The sequence below is a fragment of the Equus przewalskii genome, chromosome 3 (genome assembly GCF_037783145.1).
Source record: "Equus przewalskii isolate Varuska chromosome 3, EquPr2, whole genome shotgun sequence".
Lineage (NCBI taxonomy): Eukaryota > Metazoa > Chordata > Mammalia > Perissodactyla > Equidae > Equus > Equus przewalskii.
In genome coordinates this window covers 88,844,343-88,858,787 of record NC_091833.1, presented here as the reverse complement: position 1 = coordinate 88,858,787, position 14,445 = coordinate 88,844,343, and the positions used below count along the sequence as shown (strand labels likewise).

Genomic DNA, 14,445 nt, shown 5'->3' with positions numbered 1-14,445 from the left:
GGAGCTTCCCACCACAGGCTGTTTTTTGGAGGAGGAGTTATGGTGGAGGGAAGTGACTGCCTCTTAGAAACCACAGGGGCCAGATCCTGTCTCTGGCAACTTTGAATCTGAACAACGGCTACAAGGATGCAAGATGGTTGGAGGCCATTCCCCGCAGGGCTCGGGTAGCGTGTGGACCACACGCCTCTGCTCTGAGTTTTGCAGTGTCTCCTTCAGCCTCATATTCACCAGCTCTCTTAGCCCTTGCCCACATTCCCACCCTAGACATCTAATCTCCCACGGATTCTGATGCGCCATAAAGTCTGTGAATAACCCGCAGCCTCGTTGTTTCTTAAAATAGCTTGCAAGAAAAATTACAAGAGGGATTTCGCTGATAATCTTTGTCTTCCCTGATAGGCCTAAAGATTATTTGGTGAATTTCCAAACAGCAACTTAGGAGCAGTAGAGAGAAGCTGTACAGTCAAGGCTAATACTTTTCAATTTGAAATATGGAGGCTGAAGTAATTGGAGAAGGTGATAGTGACTATTTCTGAAATAATTATTAGGATCAACTATTTGGCACTGAAAAAGTTGGCGAGAAGTGAGTTGAAGACTGAATCCATGGCTAAATATGGTGCCAACACCTAATTTTACAGTCGTTGTTGCATTTTTCTCATCAACGAAGAATGTGCATTGGCAGGTTTCTCGCCTGCCCTCGTAGAATGGTTATTGCTGTGCAGCCTCTGCACATGTTGTGATGATTCTGGATCATTTTCTCAAGTTTGAAACTGTGGATGTGGCAATGGCTGTTTCCAGACAGAAAACAGTGGAATCTTGGAAAGAGCTGAAGAAACTATCAACTGTGATTTTGTACTTTTGGCCAACTGAATTAAGAAAGCAGATCCTTTGGGTTTACACATCCAGGAAAGGAATCAGCCTCTCTTATACGCTGTGAGGTTCTTCTTCTCTGAAAAGAATGCACTTTCATTATTGAAATTATATCAGAAAATATTCATATTGTGTTTTATGGGTTTTTTTTGGTCTTCATATCTTGAAAAGAATGATTTTGAGAATCAAGTTTCATCTGCCAATTTTAATAGTGTAATTCCTGCTGAAGTAATTAGTTCTCTTCTTCCTCATCTTTTTCTGAACCCACTGGAAAAAAAAAAAGAGAAAAGAGAAAGGCGGACGGAGGCTAAAAGAGCATCCTTCCTACTGATAAAGCTGACACCGGAGAAAGTGGAATATATCTGTAGGCAGATGGACTTCCTAGTACTGAGCACAGGTATTGAAGGACCATCTGGCCACAGGCAGGGTCGGACCATTGCTGGCCTCCACACAGGGCAGGCGTGGAGCGAAGCTTTACTGGTATGCTTCCCACGGGTTCGAGAGCCACCTAGAGCATATTTTCTCTATTTCCTAAAAGGAAGAGCGACAGAAAGGGGCCAGGCTGCGCATGCTCAGCTTCTCCTCACAGACTCACCAATCAGGTCAGTCCCTCCAATGTCCTGGGGAGGGGTAAGTGGGGGCTGCAAGGAGACCTATACAAATAGGGCTCACACCGCAGGGAAGGGAGCATCTGAGTGGGAAAAAGTGCCTTCCGTAACAGTCTGACATGACAGTCTATTGTGGTAGGCAGTTTCTACTCATCAGCTTAGGTTTTTATCCATCTCACCTCCTCATTGCCTCTTGAACATTCTAATTTGAGCAAGAGAACAAAACTACATAGTACAAAGAGCAGTGGACTGGCTGTCAGTAGACCTGGGTCCTCGTTGGGGCTGGTGAGGGCGTCATGTGGCCTCTTGGCACTTCTTTTCCTGTAGTCTTTGTTGGTCTGCCATCGGAGGGGGTAGGGAAGGTTGCTCCTCCGTGCTAAAGCCAGTCCTAGGGTCTGGCCCCATCTCTCTCCTCCCCGGAACCTTGTCCTCTTGTGTGCATTCAACTTCTTTTCTCAGCTGAGTTCCTTCCTTAGGCTTTTAGACAGCAGCATGTTTTTCCCACTTACGTAAGTGGGATAAGTGAGACAAGATCCTCACATGTCCCCCACCCTTTCCAGCAGCTTTCCTATCTCTGTACTTTCTTCTTTATAGGAAAACATCTTTAAAATGTTGTCCGAAGGTACTGCCTCCCCTTGCTCACCCCTCAAAGCTGCCTGGCTTTTGGCTTCCAGCCTTATGATGCCCCCAGATGACTCTCACTCAGGTGGCCAATGACCTTCATGCAGCTCAATCCAATGGACTCTTTGTTCTCATTGTTCTTGATTTCTCAGCATTAATTGACACTGCTGACCAGTCCCTGCTTTTCAGAAATCTCATTTCCCTTTGTTTCCCTGACTCGACGCTTTCTTGGTTGTCTGGTTTTGAAGGCTCCTTTTCTTCTAGTCAGCTATATCTGGGAGTTCGGCAATACCCAGGTCCTCTCTAGTTTTCACTCTGTTCTCAGTGCAAGAATGATTAGACAATTTCTTTATTCATTCAGTAAATTCTTGTGAGCGCCTATTATTTGTTAGGCACTATTCTAGGCATTGAGGATTCAACGGTGGAAAAAAATCCTCTGCTCTGATGGAGCTTACATTCTAGTGGGAGAAGAGAGTCAATAAATAAGTAAGCAAATAAATATATAATATATCAGATGGTAATGAGTTCTATGAAGAAAAGTAAATCGGTGTGAGGGACTAAGTGAGGCCAGGGGGAGGTGACACTATATTGATATGGGAGAGTCAGGAAGGCAGAGTCCTGAAAGAGATGAGTGACAAACTTTGGATCAGAGTAATACTGAGTGAGGAAGTCTTCCCTGCTATTTTTCGGAAGAGTTTGAGAAGGATTAGTATTAACTTTTCTTTAAATGTTTAGTACAATTCACCCGTGAAGACCTCTTGTCCTGGACTTGTTTTCATTGGGAGGTTTTGATCACTGATTCAACCTCTTTACTTGTTATAGGTCTGCTGTTTTCTATTTCTATTTCTTCTTGAGTTTTCCATTTTCTATTTCTTCTTGAGTCAGTTTAGTTAATTTGTGTGTTCCTAAGAATTTTCTGTTTCATCTAGGTCATCTATTTTGTTAGTGTACAGTTGTTCCTAATATTTTCTTTTAATCCTTTTTTAACTCTTTAATGTTGGTTGTAATGGCTGCACTTTCGTTTCATTCCATTTTTTTCTTTGTCAGTTTTTTTTTTTTAAAGCCCCAGCACATAGTTGCATATCCTAGTTGTAAGTCATTCCAGTTCTTCTCTGGGGGTCGCCCCATGGCTTGATGAGCGGTGTGTAGGTCTGCGCACAGCATCAGAACTGGAAAACCCCGGGCCGCCGATGCGGAGCGCGCGAACTTAACCCCCCACCCCGGCCACAAGCGGGCCCCTCTTTGTCAGTTTTGAAGCAAGTGACTGAGTCATGGAGTTATCTAGTGCCAGAGCATTCCAGGAAGGATGGCAAATAATACCAGCTAACATTTACTGAGAGCTTCCTGTGCAGCAGCATTTACTCCAGGTGGCAAGTGTAGCAACTATTATTCTTCTTCTTCTCACTTTCCAGATGAGTAAACTAGGGCACAGAGAGGTGAATGAACTCCCCCAGGATCCCATGGCTAATGGGGGCAGAGCCGTGAGTCCAGCCAGCAGTCTGACTCCAGGGCCCCTGCCTTCACCTCTGCACCTTGACCTTTCACAGTCTGTGAGTTCAGTAAAAGAAATTGTTATCATAACTAATATCAAAACGAAGACGACGAAAGAAAACCTCATCTCCTAGACCTCAGTATAGCATTTTTTGTTTTTAGAAATATGTAAGAAATGTGTCACTTCCCGCTTGGAATAACAAATAATTATATAATCATTTTACCACCTAATTTTACTCCCCCGCTGGTTCTGGGATGTTAATAACTAGAACTGGACCATCCTTGCTACATTTTGGGTTTCTTAAAAATCTCTAGCTATTTTCCAGTCTATGCCATTTTTTAAAATATATTTTTCCCAAGAATTTTTTCCTTCCTGGGGAAACAAAAGCATGTTTTAACAGCACACAATCCATATGCTTTTGATTTACTTGTACTCAAATCTCAAAAATGTTGCTTTATTTTATTCCTCTTTAAACTCTCTTGAACAAAAATTTCTTAACATTTCCTTCCTCTCAAACACTGAGCGGTATTTGCTAAGGGAAAGAATATCCTGATATCACCATAATTGGATTAGTTCAAAACCAAAAGCCAGGGCTTCTGAAAGGGCCTTGGAAAAACACACTTTCCTGTCCACAGCTCAATCATGGGATGCTGCTGAACCTTTAGGCAGCTAATAGCACAGGTTAAGGATGCTGATGGCTCCAAGACACAGAAGAGTTTTCAATCATTGGCCATTCCTACACACCCCACAGTGGAGCTGTAAGTAGTTTCCCCTGTATAGAAAAAAAAGATGAGTGGGAGAAGAAATTTCTCTTGTCAGCTTGAGCTTTAAAAAGAAGAAGGAAGTATGGGGTGAATGGATGTTTTTAAGCTCAGACATATGTTCGAGGGGGAGGAAATGAGACTGAGTGAAAAAAAAATGCTGACGCTAAGGATCCTCCACGGCCTCGGAATGACCCCACAATCTCACTAGTTCCTGTAACAAATGCCACAAAATATGCCTCATTCCAAGAGCAAGTTTTGTTAAGGAAGCATCGGCATTGAGAGAAATCAGCACAATTAGGAGTGGTATCAACCAGGGCTCCTCTGTCAGCTGAGAACTCAATTTCCCTTCATCTGCCCATCCATCCATCTATTCCTCCACCCATCTATCCCGCTATCCATCCCAGAAACACTGGGGAAGGCAGGCAGGAAAGATGGAAGGAACTGGAAATGAAATTCTATTGATCACTTGCTATGCCACACAAATAGGCTTACTCTCAGAGCAATGATGATTGATTGGGAGTGGCTCCCTGCAATGTTGTGTTGAGAAGGATTTTGAGGTCCAGTCTGTCTTCTACGGTAAAGAGTGCTGGAAGAGGGGCCGGCCCCATGGCTGAATGGTTATGTTCACGCGCCCCGCTTTGGCAGCCCGGGATTTCACTGGTTTGGATCCTGGGCGCGGACATGGCACCGCTCAGTCATGCCCCGCGAAGGTGGTGTCCCACATGCCACAACTAGAAGTACCCACAACTAAAACATACAACTAAAACATACAACTATGTACTAGGGGGATTTAGGGAGAAAAAGCAGGAAAGAAAAAAAAAGAGGATTGGCAACAGTTGTTAGCTCAGGTGCCAATCGTTAAAAAAAAAAAGTGCTGGAAGAGAATCAGGGATATCAGCTACCGGCATGACTATAGTGAGCGTCAGCAGTCACACACATCCTCAGAACCACCGTACTGTGCCACACTCCCAGCTCACGGCTAGTCAGAAGGAGGAGACAAAGGAAGTTTTAGCCTGATACCCACCCAAGGTGGACGGGAATGAGAAGAGCTGGGCTCGGTTAAGAGGCAATGGCAGGATTTTAGGAATGAGGGCTTCACCTGGGCACCACGTGCAGCTCTGCCAGGAAAAGCTCTAATAACTCCAGCATGCTAGTGGGGCTCTCCCTGCTCTGAGCATGGACGTATTTTACATGGTGTCCTGATCCCTCAGGTCCCTGTTACTATGCTCAGGAAGTGGAAACTTCCCTGGGTCATTCGCTGAAACGCTGGGAACTCCAGAATGCACAGCTTTGCAGGTAAGACAGCCCTGGAATTCTAGCTACACCACTAAGTAGTTTGTGTTCCCAGAACCCTTCCAAGCGCTGGTTTACTCATCTGTAAAATAGAGTAAAAACACCTCCCTTACAGAGTTGCAGTGAGGATTAAACTTGATATAAAGCGCCTGGCCTGTAGTTATACTTTCTAAATGGTTTCTGTTTTTATAAAAATGTTCTTGGCTCGGGGCCGGCCCAGTGGCGTAGTGGTTAAGTTCACATGCTCTGCTTTGGCAGCCCAGGGTTTGCAGGTTTGGACACTGGGCGTGGACCTAGCACCACTCGTTCAGCCACACTGTGGCAGTGTCCCACATAAAATAGAGGAGGATTGGCACAGATATTAGCTCAGTGACAATCTTCCTCAAGCAAAAAGAGGAAGGTGGCAACAGATGTTAGCTCAGGGCCAATCTTCCTCACAAAAAATAAATAAATAAATAAAATGCTCTTAGCTTTAATTTGCCTTTAGTCTGTCAATTAATATTTATTACACACTTAGTAGGTACGAAAGGGAACAGAAAGATCTAGGGTATAGAGTGACGGATAAGACTTAGGACAGAAAACTGTGGGATGAGAGGTAAGTGGGCCATTTCTACCAACATCTGGAAGAGGTGGGGCGACTGAACCGGGCGAACATTTGCGTGACGGGGTTTCCCTTTTTCCAGTTATAAATTTGGAATATTCCTGTTTTCCTCTGTAGGCTTTTGTGTTCTTCAGAAAAGGGACCTGTAATTCTGAGAAGTGGATCAGAGAAGGTCAAATCACTGTGCACAAAACAATGACTCAAAACTCTGAGTCTTTTCCAGACTTACCTACCTTAAAAAAAAAAAAAGAAGTCCTTTGCCCCACTGAGGAGAGCTCCTGAGAGGCAACATGAGGGGCTGAGGGGCTCCTGCGGCTTTGAGGAAACCCTGCAGGCCAGGCCACGCCACCAGAAGGAACCAAAACACAAAGAGAAACCCCATTCAGCAGACCACGGAGAAGTCCTCTTCGCTGTTTGAAACTTTTCTCTCGTTTGTGGCAAGTCTAATGATTCAGTAATGACCACAGCTGTGTTTGGGCCTACGGGTCCCCTCAGAGGCGTTTTCCCCCACTTCAGGGCAGGACCAGAACCAGCTGGCGAGGCTTCCCTCCTCCCAGCTCTTTCCAGTTTCTGCCATGCGTCTGGGACAAGCAGAGCTTGGAGCAGCCGTTTGGAGATTTTATCAGACTTCTCGTGAATCTAATTCCGGTGGGAGGAAGCAAAGTAAAATTCGCTGTTTAGGTTCATGGACAATGCATTTCTGGGCCTGAAATTCAGCTCTCAGGATCCTGCTGGTGAAGTAAGTTTGAAAGAGTCAGAGTTTCTCATTTTGGTCCTCACTGTGGTAAGGACAGAGTCACAGAGAAGATTCAGGTTTCCCAGACCCTGCCAGGGGGACAGCTGGCATCTGCCAGTCACCATTTCTTACCTCTGAATTCCCCTGGTTCGTGTCTCCCTACTGTGTGCTCTGAACCAAGGAGCAAAATAGAAGAGAAAGTGAGACATGGTGGCATGCTGGAGCAAGAACTGCCAAGAGGCTGGAGGGTGCGGCAGGATCTCAGACCCACACAGCTGCCGAGTGGCCTGCAGCTGGCCTGGGTGTGGCTCCTGGGGACGCCCTGCCTGGCTCAGTCTCATTGGCATGCTGGTGTCTATCAGAGGGCCACTTTCCCCATCTAGGAAATGAAGGTGGTCAGGGGGATTGTTCATTTATTCATGGATCTGTTTCTTTATTCATCCATCTAACCTTTTTTTTTTTTTATACTCTGTGCTAGGTGCTGGGGATATGGAAACTAATACAATTGGGTTCCTGCCTTGATGGGATCACAGTCTTGTAGATAAATATGCAAATAATTCTAGAAAAGTCATCTATGTGATAACAGGACTATGTGAGGTACATAGCCCTGCCCGGAAATGTTGAGAAAACTGATCTTGAAGGATGAGTGGAGGATGCCAAAAGGGCAGAAGGATATTCTAGAGGAAAGTCTGGAGCTTGCAAAAGAACTTTGCTTGAAAATAGCAAGGCTGAAAGAGATTTTAAGCGGGGAACAAAAGGCAGGGAAGGCAACGTGGACTCTCCAGTTCTCAACATCCAGCGGAGATTCCACTTTATCAAGAGAGGATTTTTTCCTTCCTCTGAACTCTGAAAAATGCTTGGGCCTTTTATCAGGATCGCCCCACACTGTTTATATACCACTGATAAGGCCATTGATATTTGTTTTACCAGGCCAGGCATAGGAAGATGTTGCTTGTTGCTATTCCTTGCATAGACCCGTGATAAACCCTGAGGGCCTTCATGAAAACCGTTGTGATTCTTACCCTTTACCGGTCAGGGATCTTTGGGGAGTGGAAGGAAAGTGATAAACCATCTCCCCAGAAAAATGCATGTAGTTTTGCATAAAATTTGAGAAGTTTCCAGAACCATCCCCCCTTCCAAAGTCACTTCTACACTCCAGGTAAAGAACTCCCCACCTAGCTTCAGGCTGTGGGTCAGAGAACTGGAATGACCCAGTGTAGACACAGTGCTTTACGGTGACCGGGCCTGATGTGGGCATTCAGCTCGGTCATTCTTGAGACAGGAACATCCCCAGGCAGGCCTTCAGCTTGCCCTGACCAAGGTTAGGTGAGGGCACGTGGTGTTGACAAGCGTCCTCGCCCAGGCTTGTTGTGGCCGAGTGGTCTTGGACCTGGCAAAAGGAGAAGCAGCTTTTTAGCTTGGCAAGTCAGCTGCCTGCTGAAGAGCAGTAATCTGCGGTGAGATCAGTGATGGCAAACGTTTTCTGTCAGACTGTTCACTAGTTAGACTGAAGTGTGTCCGCCGGCGTATGTACTTCCTTTTCACTTGAGTTGGTGAATCGAGTGGGGCAGGAGGGACTGTGGGACACCAAGACCGTTCTCAGATGGGAAGAGTGAAGGCAGAACGACAGGAGCTGTGTGGAGCTCCCTTATAGACAGAGCTTTGAAAGGAAACTGAATCCTTTTCCAGAGAGCTTCAGCAGGGCGGACACCAGAGTGAGGCAAGCGAGGCATTTGCAGTGGGTGTCAAATGTAAGGGAGAGATGCCAAAAAACTCACTAATCAAGATAAATAGTATTTTAATGCAATCTTAAAAAGTAAAAATTAATGCAAAAATCCATGATGAATAAAATTTCAAAATTTTAAATGAAGACAGGATGCAATCCTGCACTTGCCTGGCCTTGCCTCACCCTCCGAATTACCCTAATTCCAGCCCCAGGCTTTGAAGCCAAGACACGCATACCCTTAACGTCCCAAACTTGTGTTTCAGCAAGACTTTGAGTTTCAGTAAGTTCGTGCCTGGACGCTGCTGAGTTATTTCTGGGCACGGTCCCAGGCGGCGTGAACACTGCTCCTTGTCCATTTCTGTTCAAAGCCGGCTTTGCCACCTTTGACCAAGGAACAAGTGTTGGCAGTGACCCAAATGTTCCACCAGGTGGCACTCTTGCTCCAACCAGGTGCCCCTGAAAAGGGGCATCTTAGCCCAACTAAAGAGATTTAAACTAATTGCTAAATTGTTACCAGTTGTTTTTTGAAAGGCTGGAAGGAATCCCTAGCACGGATTGGGGTGATCAGAGATGCCATATGAGGATAGGCGGAATAGTCTGGAGAGCCTGGAGCAAGGTAAGGCTTGATTAGTAACAACAGGCTGTGTTGCTCTTTAGCAGGTGAGAAAAATGAGGATTTTAAACCTCCTTTTGTTCTCAGATGCAATATAAACACGTGACAGAGGAGAGAAAAGTGGGATTAATGGTTTTCTGGGGAGCATAGCCTGATGGAAAGATCTCCACGGTTTCCTGCAATTTCGGCTCCACCGTTTGCTAGCTGTGATCCTGGGCAAATGACTGGAGCTTGCAAGCCTGAGAGTCTTCATCTTTTTTTGTTTTTTTTTAGAAAGATTAGTCCTGAGCTAACTGCTGCCAATCCTCCTCTTTTTGCTGAGGAAGACTGGCCCTGAGCTAATGTCTATGCCCATCTTCCTCTACTTTATATGTGGGATGCCTGCCACAGCATGGCGTGCCAAGTGGTGCCACGTCCGCACCCAGGATCCGAACTGGCGAGCCCCAGCCCGCTGATGTGGAACGTGCGCACTAACCACTGCGCCACCGGGCAGGCCCCTAGATTCTTCATCTTTAAATGGTGATTGTTGTAGCCGCTCCCCGAGAGGGTTGTTAGAAGATTAAATAAAGTGATGTACAGAGGCTCTTTGCCTGGTGCCTGGCACCAAAAAAGTTTTCAGTGAAGGAGAGGGGCTGTGATGGACTTGGAGGCAAAGGCTGAGCAGCTTGGATTTTGTGGCATCTCTTGGCTGATACGTTAATTAAGGAGATGACCTCAGAGTGACCCAGAGAAATAACTTGATAATGAACCATGGCTTCAGCAGAGTCAACTCGAAGAATTTCCCACCTGGATCGAATTTCACAGGTGTGATTCTTGAACCAGGAACTCAAGCTGGGTTCCCCAGCAGCACTGTCTCACCCTCAGCGACTTGGGAAACATTTGACCACCAGGTGACTGGCCCCCCTTAAGCTGTGCATTGTTGCGGGAAGTATCCATTTACACGGATGTGTGTGGGAGGCTTTCCATTAATGCAGTCTGTCTCCTTACCGTTCTGAAATCCCCACCTCACAAAGATGCCCCCAAATTAACTGTTCCTCAACAAGAATGATGCTGGTAATGTTTTCTCTGTATTGAGGCTTGTATTATGTAAGTCACTTTAATAAGCACTTTACAGACACTGTTTCATTTATGCCTTGAAACCATCTGGAGAGGTAATTGAACCCATTTTACAGACAAGTAAATTTAGGTTTAGGAAAACTTAATACCTTATCAAGGCTCCTTCAGCCAGTAATTGGTATAAACAGGTCTATCTGACTTCTAAATCAACCTATCTATTTATCTATCAATCATCTACTTATTTGATATGTTGAATACAAACTATTCTGATCTATTAATTAAAGCAAGTTCTTTAGAGAGCTCTAGGGTCTAAGGAAACCTTTGTTGGCCTCATCAAGGCTTCTTTCTTGACAATACAGAGATATATACACGGTTGTATCTTTGCAGATACATACATATATAACACATATATGTGACATTCTAAGTAGCATGTTTATGCTCAAAGGTGCCATAACCCAGATTATGATCCACTCTTGTGTCAGCCACACTTCTGGGAGGCCCTGGAGGAAGAATTTTGCACTGTATCCTCTCCCTTGGGAGGATGATCAGACAATGCCATCCTCCAGTCTGCACGGAGCTCCCTTTGCTGGCACGGGAAAAGCTAGTTGACCAGAATGGTCTCACTTTTCAGTGGGAAATTGTTGGACAAGAGAGGAAGTGTCCGATCAACAAGATCAGTTTGACCTGGGCGAAAGAAGGAGCAGAAAAACAAACTCTGTCTTCCCAAAGGAAAACATCCCTAGCCATCACTGGAGGGAGTTTGGTTTTCCACTTCCCAGCTGGAGAAGACAGTTACCTATCAAATGCTGTGCAGGCTTTTTTGTAAATACAGTTCTTGGGGTCCACTGGGGAGCCAGTGTGGATAAATGAGAGTTCTTACATATAACGTGTTTGTTTTTTCCCCCAAAATGCAGTTTATTTCCTCTAAATTCATATTATCGCTCAACTCAGATTAACAAAATTTTGTCTATTATAGGAGGTCCATAGAGAATCTACTTTATTAGATTAAGCAGGTTTTAATTACTCATTTAGAGAATGAGTTCTTCTCCAGAACTTAAAAACTGTTTTGTCAAATTTTATTTCAATGAAAATATGGTTGGCTTTATTTATTTAGTAACTTTAAGAAAAAGTCACTTCCTGTTTATATTATTAGAAATTAAGTTAATCTTAAATGTCAATGAGGTTTATGGATTAAGAGAGAGGAAAAAATATGCTTTTCTTTTGCATATAAATTTTTTATTAAAATAAAAATAAGCCAATGTAGTATAATAAAACATGGAATCACCACAATTTCTTGGGAAACTAGATGGATTGAAAGATGTTCTGCGTTCTTAGATAGCTGCGCATCAAGATGTGGAGAGGCTTGGAGGAGGGGCCAAGTCTTACTCATTTCTTCAATCTCAGTAACCAAGCACAGGATGGACGTACGGTCTGTGCTCCACAAATGTTTACTGATTGCAATTAAAGTCCAGCACATAGATTCTCCTTTATCTGATTCCTTGAAATGAAAAAGGGCCAGCCTTCTGCTCTCCTTATCCTCTATCAGCACTAGCTCCTCCTCGGAAGGCACAGCACAGGAGCCTATGCTGAGCCGCCTCCAACGGGATCAGGCAGGGGGCATAGAGAACACTGGTCCCTCCCCTCTCCTTTTTCTTATGGACTGGGAGGAAGGATCATAACCTCAGCTGAGCTGCAGGTCAGACAGGGCGGAGTGGAGCCCCTTTTCTTGGGCTCCTACTACAGTGCATGAGGAGCTTTGTTTGTTCTCAGGAGTATATCAGGAGCCTTATTTATTACTCTCCTGATACTGTGTAGCAGGAGCTTTATTTATTATTATTCTTCCATTGCATTCTCACAAGGAGATTGTGAACCCACCCCCATCACTCATTTCATCTCTGTTCTTGGAGGAGGAAACCAACCTACAGAGTCAAATAACCTGCACAAGAGAAGGACCTGAGATTCAAATCTGGGACTTGAGCATAGAAGCTCTTTCCATGAGGCCAAACTTCCTCTCAGCAGCAGGATCCCTGCAGCCGGTAGAGGAACTCGGGCTCAACTTAGAATGGTAGCAGGTGTTTGCGACCTTTTGAACAAGTGCATTTCTAGAGAACTGGAGGACACGCAGTTGGCTCAGCAGGCGATCTGCCAGAAAGCTGGAAAATGAAACTGACGTGGGATTGAACAATCAGTTTCATGTTTGAATATTTTTTTCCTCCAAATCTACGCACTGAAAACTCCCAGAGTAGGAGGGGACCCAAGAAGAGCTGCCAGGATGGAAGATATTAATTTCCTTCTTTTGCATTTATTTTTAAAGGGCCTTATCTAAAGCTCCCTAGATCTGCTTATGTCTTCTACAGGAAGATGGGTGAATCGCAAGCTCTTCAGTTAGAAAACTGCTTCCACAGGGCAAATGAGCCAAAGGACTCTGAGGTTCTGTTTACAGCTTCAAAAAGAAAAATTCATTTCTAGGTGCCACACCCTTTCTCCTTTCACTGACCCTAATTAAATGTCCATTTCTCATCTTTTTATCTGACTTGCATGACCCCGAAAACTGCCACAAATGCCTTGTTAAGATGCTTATTTCCTGCCCTCTCACTGCATCTCGAAGAGTCTGTGAGCTCTCTCTTTAATCCTCGCCCCTGTACAGGAATCGGGTGAGGAAGGACAATCTCTGTGCCCAAGAAGGGGTTAGGTAGAGAATTCAATGGAAGAGTCGTGAAAATAGGGCCCATGGTGAGTGTTCTCTCTCCAGGAGCTTAGTATCTCGTGGGAGATGTGCAGGCCACTATTGTCCTGGGGCACCTGTGGGTTCCTTTGCCGGGGGGCCTGATTAAGCCCCGCCAGAAGCTTCCTTTGGGACCCAGAAGCTCTGCTGTCAAATCCAACACCTGGCCAAATTCTAGTTCTAAGGCTTTCCTACTTGCCAAGGAGACCTTAGGTTTTTAATTGGTTAAAGAGAAAGTCTCCTTTGATGCTAAAAATGAGAGCATTTAAGTTGCCAGGTGATTTAATGCAATTATCTCTCCTTGGCCAGACAGGTTGAAATGAGCAAAGGAGTGAAGGGAGTGTAGGACCTTACACAAAGCAAGCCCGCTATTTTCTCACTCGCTATCAGCAGATTGGGCACGTTCACTGAGGAGATTTACGATGCTCCCTGCGGCAGCGTTAAGTGCATTTAAGAAACCCCAGTCTTCTGAGTTTCCGATGCTTTCCAACTCTTTCACTACCTGGAGAGATTCTGTTTTGGTTTTTAGTCCATTTTGAACCTTTGTGTGTTGAACTTCCATTTGGTTCCTTTGAGCAATCTCCCTACATTCATTTCCTAGGCTGCCATAACAAAGTGCCACAAACTGGGTCCCATAAACAACAGAAATTTATTGTCTCACAGTTTTGGAGGCTAGAAGTTTAAGATCAAGGTGTCGGCAGGGTTGGTTCCTTCAGTGGGTGGTGAGGGAAGAATCTGGTCCAGACCTCTCCCCTCGCTTCTGGTGGTTTGCTCTCAATCTTTGGCGTTCCTTGGCTTGTAGACGCATCACCCTGATCTCTGCCTTCATGTTCACGTGGCGCTCTCCTTGTGTGTGTGTGATGGTGTCAAATCTCCCCTTTTTATAAGGGCACCAGTCAAATGGGGTAGGGACACACCCTACTCCAGGATGACCACATTTTAACCTAACTAATTACATCTGCAATGACCCTATTTCCAAATAAGGCCACACTCTGAAGTAATGGAGTCTGGAACTTCAACAAATTCTGGGGGTACATAATCCAACTCCACCTGAGGCACTTCTCCACTGGGGGCTGAAACCAGAGGTGTAGACATCCGCCTGCTTGCTTCTGGTGCAGGGACTCTCGGCCCTGGGTACAAAACTGGAATCCTGGGGAGCTTTGGGACAGAAAACAACCAAATGGGATGCCCAACAGGATTGCCCTAGCGTGTGTGGAGCCTGGGCAAATATTGTTTGGTGGGGTTCCTGCCTGTAAAAACAAGTTGAGTACAAAACATATTATAAAATTCGTGGGCCCATATGAGATATAGTGATTTATTGAATAAACATTAGAATAATTGGC

General features: G+C 45.0%; 1 long non-coding RNA gene across 1 annotated transcript; it reads left to right on the top strand.

The window, feature by feature from the left end:
* Window positions 1-11,867, top strand: LOC139082607 (uncharacterized). Its single transcript, XR_011538806.1, has 3 exons — window positions 1-1,469; window positions 6,364-9,324; window positions 9,409-11,867. It is a non-coding gene; the product is annotated as an uncharacterized lncRNA (long non-coding RNA).
* Window positions 11,868-14,445: the final 2,578 nt, after the last annotated feature.